The sequence below is a fragment of the Nyctereutes procyonoides genome, unplaced genomic scaffold, assembly GCF_905146905.1.
Source record: "Nyctereutes procyonoides isolate TBG_1078 unplaced genomic scaffold, NYPRO_anot_genome, whole genome shotgun sequence".
Taxonomy (NCBI): Eukaryota; Metazoa; Chordata; class Mammalia; order Carnivora; family Canidae; genus Nyctereutes; species Nyctereutes procyonoides.
This window is the reverse complement of record NW_026575125.1, coordinates 51,354,858-51,363,697: the sequence shown is the minus strand read 5'-3', so window position 1 is coordinate 51,363,697 and position 8,840 is coordinate 51,354,858.

The window sequence follows — 8,840 nt, the reverse complement described above, 5'->3', positions numbered from 1 at the left end:
TGAAAATATGCAGGTATGATCCCAGTCTTTTGGTATTGGTTAAAATCTGATTTGTGACCCAGTATGTGATCTATTCTGGAGAAAGTTCCATGTGCACTTGAGAAGAATATGTATTCAGTTGTATTTGAACGTAAAGCTTTGTAAATATCTGTGAAATCCATCTGGTCCAGTGTATCATTTAAAGCTCTTGTTTGTTTGGAGATGTGCTTAGAAGATCTGTCGATTGTAGAAAGCACTATGTTCAAGTCACCAAGTATAAGTGTATTATTATCTAAGTATGTCTTTACTTTGGTTATTAAGTGATTGATATACTTGACAGCTCCCACATTAGGTGCATAAATATTCATGACTGTTAGGTCCTCTTGTTGGATTGATCCTTTAAGTATGATATAGTGTCCCTCTTCATCTCTTACTACAGTCTTCGGGATAAACTTTAATTTATCTGATATGAGGATTACTACCCCTGCTTTCTTTTGAGGACCATCTGAATGGTAAATGGTTCCCCAACCTTTTATTTTCAGGCTGTAGGTGTCCTTTGGTCTAAAATGTGTCTCTTGTATACAGCAAATAGATGGTTCTTGCTTTTTTATCCAGTCTGAAACCCTGCGCCTTTTGATGGGGTCATTAAGCCCTTTCACGTTCAGAGTTACTATTAAAAGATATGAATTTAGTGTCATCATGATACCTCTTCATTCCTGTCTTTGTGGATTATTTCTTTGGACTTCCTCTTTCTTTTACAGAGTCCCCCTTAATATTTCTTGCAGAGCTGGTTTGGAGGTCACATATTCTTTCAGTTCCTGCCTGTCTTGGAAGCTCTTTATCTCTCCTTCCATTCTGAATGTGAAGCTTGCTGGATAAAGTATTCTTGGTTGCATGTTCTTCTCATTTAGGACCCTGAATATATCCTGCCAGCCCTTTCTGGCCTGCCAGGTCTCTGTGGAGAGGTCTGCTGTTACCCTAATACTTCTCCTCATAAAGGTTAAGGATCCCTTGTCTCTTGCTGCTTTAAGGATTTTCTCTTTATCTTTGGAATTTGCAAGTTTCACTATTAAATGTCAAAGTGCTGAGTGGTTTTTATTGATTTTAGGGAGGGATCTCTGTATCTCCTGGATCTGAATGCCTGTTTCCCTTTCCAAGTTAGGGAAGTTCTCAGCTATGATTTGTTCAAACACACTTTCTGGTCCTCTGTCTCTTTCGGCGCCCTCTGGAACCCAAATTAAACATAGATTTTTCTTTCTGAGGCTGTCATTTATTTCCCTTAGCCTATCCTCATGATCTTTTAATTGTTTTTCTCTTTTTTCCTCAGCTTCCTTCCTTGCCATCAATTTGTCTTCTATGTCACTCACTCGTTCTTCTACCTTGTTAACCCTCGTCGTTAGGACCTCCAGTTTGGATTGCAACTCATTTACTTGATTTTTAATTTCGGCCTGATTAGATCTAAATTCTGCCGTCATGAAGTCTCTTTAATCATTTATGCCTTTTTCTAGAGCCACCAGTAGCTTTATAATTGTGCTTCTGAATTGGCTTTCTGACATTGAATTGTAATCCAAATTTTGTAACTCTGTGGGAGAGAGGACTGTTTCTGATTCTTTCTTTTGGTGGGTTTTCCCTTCTAGTCATTTTTCTCAGTGCAGAGTGGCCAAAAACAAGTTGTACTTGATGGAAGCGCGAACTCTTCTCTCTGTAACGTTCCAGCTGTTTTCTCTTTAAATCTCAGGCCGAATTCATAGGTTTTCAGGATGATTTGTAAGTTATCTTGTTCTCCTTATTCTTCAACCATGATTGGAAACAAACATCAACAGGTGAGTCTGTACTTGTTCCAGTGGTGAAATTCTATCAAAAGGATCTTAGCTCTGCAAGGTTTTTGCAGTTGTAGTTTGCTCCTCTCTTGTTTTTGTTGTATCATTTTGCAAAGAAGACTCTCCAAGAGCAGCATCTGACAAATGTTGATTTTCTAAATGATTTCTTTTACTTAGAGATAGAATGGCCTCCACCGAAACAGGGTGTGCTCCGCCCCCCGCCGCTGCTGCTGTCCCGACCCCAGGGGACACGGTGACAAGGACCCTCCCGCCTCGACCAAAGGCACCCATGGCGAGGCCCCTGTGGGTGAACCGTCTCCAGCGCTGGGCGGGCTCTGCCGGGCTTCCCCGAAGTGGTGGCCCTGCTCTGCGCCGGCTGGGGCTTCAGTCAAGAAACAGACTCTTTATCATAGAGAGTAAGATGATGGTTGCCAGAAGGGAGGTTGGTGGGGCAGATGTGTTAAATAGGGGATGAGGACTAAAGACTACACCTACCATGATGAAATAAAATAAAATGATAAAATATTTTAAAAAAATTTTAAATGTAGAATGGCTGGACTAGATTATTAAGCCATCACACACAACTCATCTAGCTCTAAAATACTTTTGTCCTATGATTTTGCAGCATCCAGGGATTTCAAGAGACAGAAGTAATGTCATTCTCCCATAAACAAGATGTCTAAGAGATTTAGTGCCATTGAAGTAATATGTAATCTTGCCACAGATGGCCTCCAAGAATTTCCCAAATGACCTGGGTTGATTAGTGAGTCTAGGTGTTCCTGGGATTGAATAACAGATGTTATGCTAAAAAAAAAAGCATGCAAATTAAACATGGCCTCACAGAGTTATGCTTCAAATACAGGAGTGAGTAGGGGTAAAGGGTCATTTTATGCCAAAGAATCCTATAGCAAGCCCCTTCCTAGATATAGTTACCTCCTAACTGTGTTGTATGGGATTCCATTTTCACATCAGGTCTGGAAAGCTCAGGAAAGGGTCCCTGCCTCTGACATAAAATAGTACCCAGCTCTGTGAAAGAGCTACTGTGAAGCCACAGAAAAAGTACAGCTTCAGGACACCTGGATGGCTCCAAGGTTGAGCATCTGCCTTTTGCTCAGGGCGTAGTCCCAGAGTCCCAGGATTGAGTCCCACATTGGGCTCCCTGCATGGAGCCTGCTTCTCCCTCTGCCTATGTCTCTGACTCTCTCCCTTTCTGTGTCTCTCATGAATAAATAAATAAAATCTTTTTAAAAAAATAAGTACAGCTTCATATAGTGGGAAAAGAGATGAGAAAGAGATCAATGGTCATTTTCAAATTAATAAACAAGGATACATTTGAAAGTCAAAATCAAAGGTTGTATAAATTCACTAAGAATCCAACACTTCAGAATAGTTCTGGCCTATAGTCATGCAGTGGTCATCCTCAGATTTCCAGGACTAGGTCTGTAGTCTCCTCTGCCATTAAAGCCTTATGGGAGCCCTGAGTCCAGGCACCTGATGAATAGTACACTGGTGCCAGAAAGAAAACACACAGGAGTCTCCACACTCTGGATGCTACTCAGCCACAGACCCACAGGGTTTAGATGTTGAAGGAGGGGCCTGACTACAAGGGAGCATTTTGGGGGTAATGGAGCTGTTCTATATCTTGTGTAATTGAGGTACTGCATATTAAAACTACAATTTTTAAAAAAGGATGCCAAAAATGGCTTTTACAAAGGACAGAGGAGAGGACCCAGGAAAAAAGAGAAAGAGGGAGAAAGATTGAGAGAAAGTGAAGGAGAAGAGCAGAGCGTTATAAATACCTCCAAAGCTCTTGGAATCCAGATCCTGGGATCTGGGTATTAAACAAATAATGTCTCTTTAATTAAGAAACAGCCCGGAAGAAGTCTTGGCAATCAGAAGCTAATAACAACTTTGCATTAGGCTGCCTGGAAATTCTATTCAGAGTTATGAGAGTCAAATTAAGAGGCTGGACTACCTAGTTGATTCTGGATGATGGGGCTGAGCAAATCTCTGAAAAGTTAGTGATGAGGTGGGGAAGAAAGAGGAAAGAAGAGAAAGAGAGATTGATGGATTGACTTGGAGAACAGAACTGCCTTTTTATAAAGCCCAAATTAGAACCATGCCCTAGTAGCTGGAGCTTAAAGAGATCTGTGACCCAGGCCCTGGTAGATGGTTTCATAAAGGGCATCTTTGATTCTACTGTGGAAATGACTCTTCCCTCTCTATGGGTCAATATCTCTTAGGTTCCTAGAATGACCCAGTTTTCCTTGGCTCTCCTTCTTACTGTACTCACTGTACAATTGACCCAGCTCAGGCTACTCAGTGATATAGTAATAGAGGAGGCGCCAGATGCCAAAAATCCAGACGCTTTCCTTCAAAACGTTTTTGCTCTACCAGTGGGGGAAAAGTCTCTCTTTTAGGGGTGGAGAGGTAGAAGCCCTCAACGATTACAGATTTACCATAGTCTTATGACTGGATGCATCAACAGTCCAGCAAAATGGCAGAACAGGTATTATTTCCCATCTTTACAAACCAATCTACTGAGGCCAACAATGAATAGTGAATGACTTACCCAGTGACCATAGCAGAGTAGTGATAGAGTCAGGATTTGAACAGATCTCCTGATTCCAAATTCTGGGACTGCCAATGTGGAAGGAACTCTATGTCTTGGAGGAAATGGGTGACAGGTTATTAGGGTATTAGATTTGTCCAGAGAAACAGAACAAATAGGATAAATAGATAAATAGGTCAATTTATTATAAGGAATTAACTCACACAATAATGGAGGCTGAAAAGTCTCTGCCATCAGCAAGCTGGAAACCCAAGAGAGCCCATGTGTAGTTCTAGTTCAAGTTTAAAGGTCTGAGAACAAGGAGAGCTTATGATATATGTTCCAGTCCAAAAGCTGGCAGGATTGAGACTCAAGAAGAGCCAATGTTTCAGTTTAAGGATGAAGGCTGGAAAAGACCGATATCCCAGGTTACACACAGTCAAGCAGGAGTTCCCTCTTACTCCTGGGAAGGTCAGCCTTTTTGTTCTATTCAGGCCTTCACCTGATTGGATAAGGCTCTCCCACATCAGGGAGGGCAATCTTCTTTATTCAGTCTTCTATTCAAATGTTAATCTTATCTAAAAACACCCTGACAGACACTCACAGAATAATGTTTGACCAAACATCTGGGCACCTCATGGCTCAGTCAGGTTGACACATAAAATTAACTAATACACCCAGGGAGAGAGTGAAGGTGAACTTATGGCTCCCTTCCTATTGATAGCTATTCACTTAATGGCTGGTCCTCTTTAACCCACTTTCATACTTATTTCACTTTTTGAATCAAGTCTAAAAGCTGGACCCATACACTAATGTTCACTGGGAAGGAGACAGGAGAGAAGAGAGCTGGGGCAAGGGGAATGGACAGGCAGATCCTCTTTGCCTCCGCAGTGTAAGGGTTCTCATGTGCCAAGAGGCTCTATGGAACTGGCACTTGACTGGGGACTTGGTGGATAGAAACTTGAATGTTCTCTGTTGATACCACCCTGGAAGGAGGTGGAACTGCACCAACATGAGTTTGCTCTCTGGTGAGTCACAGATTATACCAGGTGGAGTTGTTATACAAAGTAAACTTTATTTGCAGCAAAGAAGGAGCTCACGGGAAATAACTTCCAAAGTCATGACATTCCAAGCAAGGGTGAATGGGTTCCTTTTATTTAGGGTTAGGATGAATAGTGAAGACTCATTATCATATGTAGGAGTGGGCATGAGGCCTTGTATATGCCTTAAGCAAACATGCCTATACATACATTGTATGTTATGTAAATGAAGCCTGTGCTCCTCCTTGGGTGCAGATTTTAGTATTATAATGAGTTAAAGGTACTTGTTAGTCATTCTAGAGGTCGCTCCATGGTCCATTTGTGTAAGTCAAGAATTACACTCAAACTGGTCTGGGTGTTCTGGGCTGGCAGGATGTCTTATCAAGGTAGTTGCTCTTGCTTGAGGGGTCGTTTTGGTTTCCATTTGCCTGAGTTAAGACATGAGCTGGAAAGAAGAGTTTAAGGAAAACTGTGGTACAAAGATCAGTAGTTTCAAGCAGATGGTCAGTAAAGGTCAGGTCTTGGGCCTAGCTGATGACCTAAGGAAACCCAGTAGGTCACTCATTTGGAACCTAAACACCCAAGGCATCTGAATAACAAAAGACTTGTTATAAGGGGTTATTTTAAATGGACATCAATTTTTCTTAAGAAACAAAATCATAATAATGCAATGATGATTTTTTGAGCACCATAGCTCATCACAAGATGATGGTATATAATGTTGGTTGAGGTCACAGTGGCCCAATTCATGCAACATGGATAGAATGGTGGGGATGGCACCAGAGTCCAGTAATACCACAATAACATTCTCACTGGTAATACATATTTAGTAATAACAGTGACAAGTTATTTATTTGTCTTCATGGTTAACAGAAATTATGCATATATAAATACATTTTTTTCACAAAGCGTTAAAAAATTATTGCTCTATTTTGGGGTAAACATTCCAAACTTTGGAAATATTATGAATGCAGAAAGTGAAGGATCAGCTACTGTAGATAAAAAATCTTTTACAATATTGTTATCCCCATTTTTAGAGAGATTAGGGAACTGGCCTGCAATTATACAGCTGCTAAGTAGGGGAAGTGGGATTTATTTTGCTCCATGCAGGGTGCCTGATGGGGGACTCGATCCCGGTTCTCCAGGACCACGACCTGGGCCGAAGGTGGCACTAAACCGCTGAGCCACCCGGGCTGCCTGGAAGTGGGATTTAAACTCTATATCTGCCTGGCTCCCCAGTTGTCATGTGCCTGATGAGGAGCCAGGGACAAAAAAAGGGAGGTGATAGATTTGTGTGGTCCTACTTCTCTCCTCACCCTCAGAACCCGCCTCTTGTGTATAGTACCTCCTTGGTAGTACTGAACTTTAGTGTATAGTACTGGTAGTATTGGTAGTAGTATTGGTAGACAGGATCAATTCTTGGGATATGATGAGATGTGTCTCTGGGAAGGCAGCTTTTGGGGTGGGGACAGAGTGAGAATGGAGGAGGAGTCCTCTGAGAAGGAATAAGGATAGCCTATGGGTCAGGTGCCAGGAAGCTAATGGGAGGCCATGGAAAGCCAAAAGTTAAGTATGTTTGAATGCTTAGAGTGGGCCACCAGGGGCTTCTGGGGTGAGTGAGTTGCCTAAGGGTGGAGAAATAGGAAGATAAGATTCACCACAACACTTCTCATCAGTACCAGTTGGCACACCCCAGCTCACCACTGCAGCATAGGAGCTGGGGGAGGCATCCACAGGAAAATTGGCCCAGGGAACAGGGCAGATGGGGGGTACCTCCACTAAAACTGGAATGGATCAGCAAGGAATCTGCCCAAGGGAAGCACAGGGTATATATTAGTTTCTTAGGGCTGCTGTAATAAATTACTACAAACTCGGTTGTTTAAACCAACAAGATATATTCACTGGAGGGAAGAAGTCTGAAGTCAAAGTGTTGGTAGTGCCGCACTCTCTCTTGAGGCTCTAGGGGAGAATTGTTCCATGCCTATATCCTAGCTTCTGGTGATTTCTAGGCAATCGTTTCCATTCCTTGGCTTGCAGTTGCATCAGTTCAATCTCTGTCTCTGTCTTCACATTGCCTTCTCCTTTGTGTATCTCCCAAAACCTTTCTCTTATACATGTGATTGCACTTACAGCCTACATGGATAAGCCAGGGTAATCACCTCATCTTAAAATCCTTAACTTACTTACATATGCAAAGACTCCTTTTCTAATGATTAGGACTTGATACCTGTGGATAGCCATTACTACAGGGGATGAGGATGTGTGTCAAGATGAATACAGGATTTACTTCCCTGTGGTTCCTCCCTGATCCCTATGATGGCTTCAATCTGAGTCTGGTTCCAAGATGGCTGCCACTACTCTGGATATACTTTCCAGCTAAATAACATCCCACAAAAGATGGGAGAGACCATCTATTAGATGATCTACTAGAAAGCAAGGGAAACTTTCCCAGAAGGGCAACCAGTAAGATTCCCCAAGTATCTCATTAGTCTGAACTCTAAGCCAATCACAGGCCAGGCATCAATGGCTCTACAATAGTTTTAAATCAATCAGGACTCGGGAGGAGGGGCAAGATGGCGGAGGAGTAGGGTCCCCAAATCACCTGTCCCCAACAAATTACCTAGATAACCTTCAAACCATCCTGAAAATCTACGAATTCGGCCTGAGATTTAAAGAGAGACCAGCTGGAATGCTACAGTGAGAGGAGTTCACGCTTCTATCAAGGTAGGAAGACGGGGAAAAAGAAATAAAGGAACAAAAGGCCTCCGAGGGGGAGGGGCCCCGGAGGAGCCGGGCTGAGGCCGGGGCGAGTGTCCCCAGGACAGGAGAGCCCCGTCCCGGAGGAGCAGGAGCTGCACCAACCTTCCCGGGCGGGCGGAAAGGGGCTCGCAGGGAGTTGGAGCAGGACCCAGGAGGGCGGGGATGCCCTCGGGCTCCCGGGGACACTAACAGGCACCTGCAAGCGCAGGAGAGTGCACCGAGCTCCCTAAGGGCTGCAGCACGCACAGGAGCAGTTCGGAGGGGCTCGGGAGCGGCTCCAGGGAGGGAGCTGCGGGGCGGGAGCGCAAATCCAACAACACAGGCCCGGGAGCACAGGGCGCCGGGACACAGCCCAGGATCCGGCCTCCCCCCGGGACAGGCAGAGGCCGGGAGGGCCCAGGACAGCAAGGACGCTCCTGCCCCGAGCTGAGCAGATCAGCGGCCCCGCCCCGGAGCCTCCAGGCCCTGAGGACGGAGAACCGAGAGCCCCGAGCCCCGTAGTTCCTGCAGAGGCTGAATCCAGGCTTCCAGAGTTGCCATAGCAACTGCCGCTGATCCTCCTGAGACCTCACGGGGTAAACAACCCCCGCTGAGCCCTGCAGCAGGCAGGGGCAGAGCAGCTCCCCCAAGTGCTAACACCTGAAAATCAGCGCAACAGGCCCCTCCCCCAGAAGACCAGCTGGACGGACC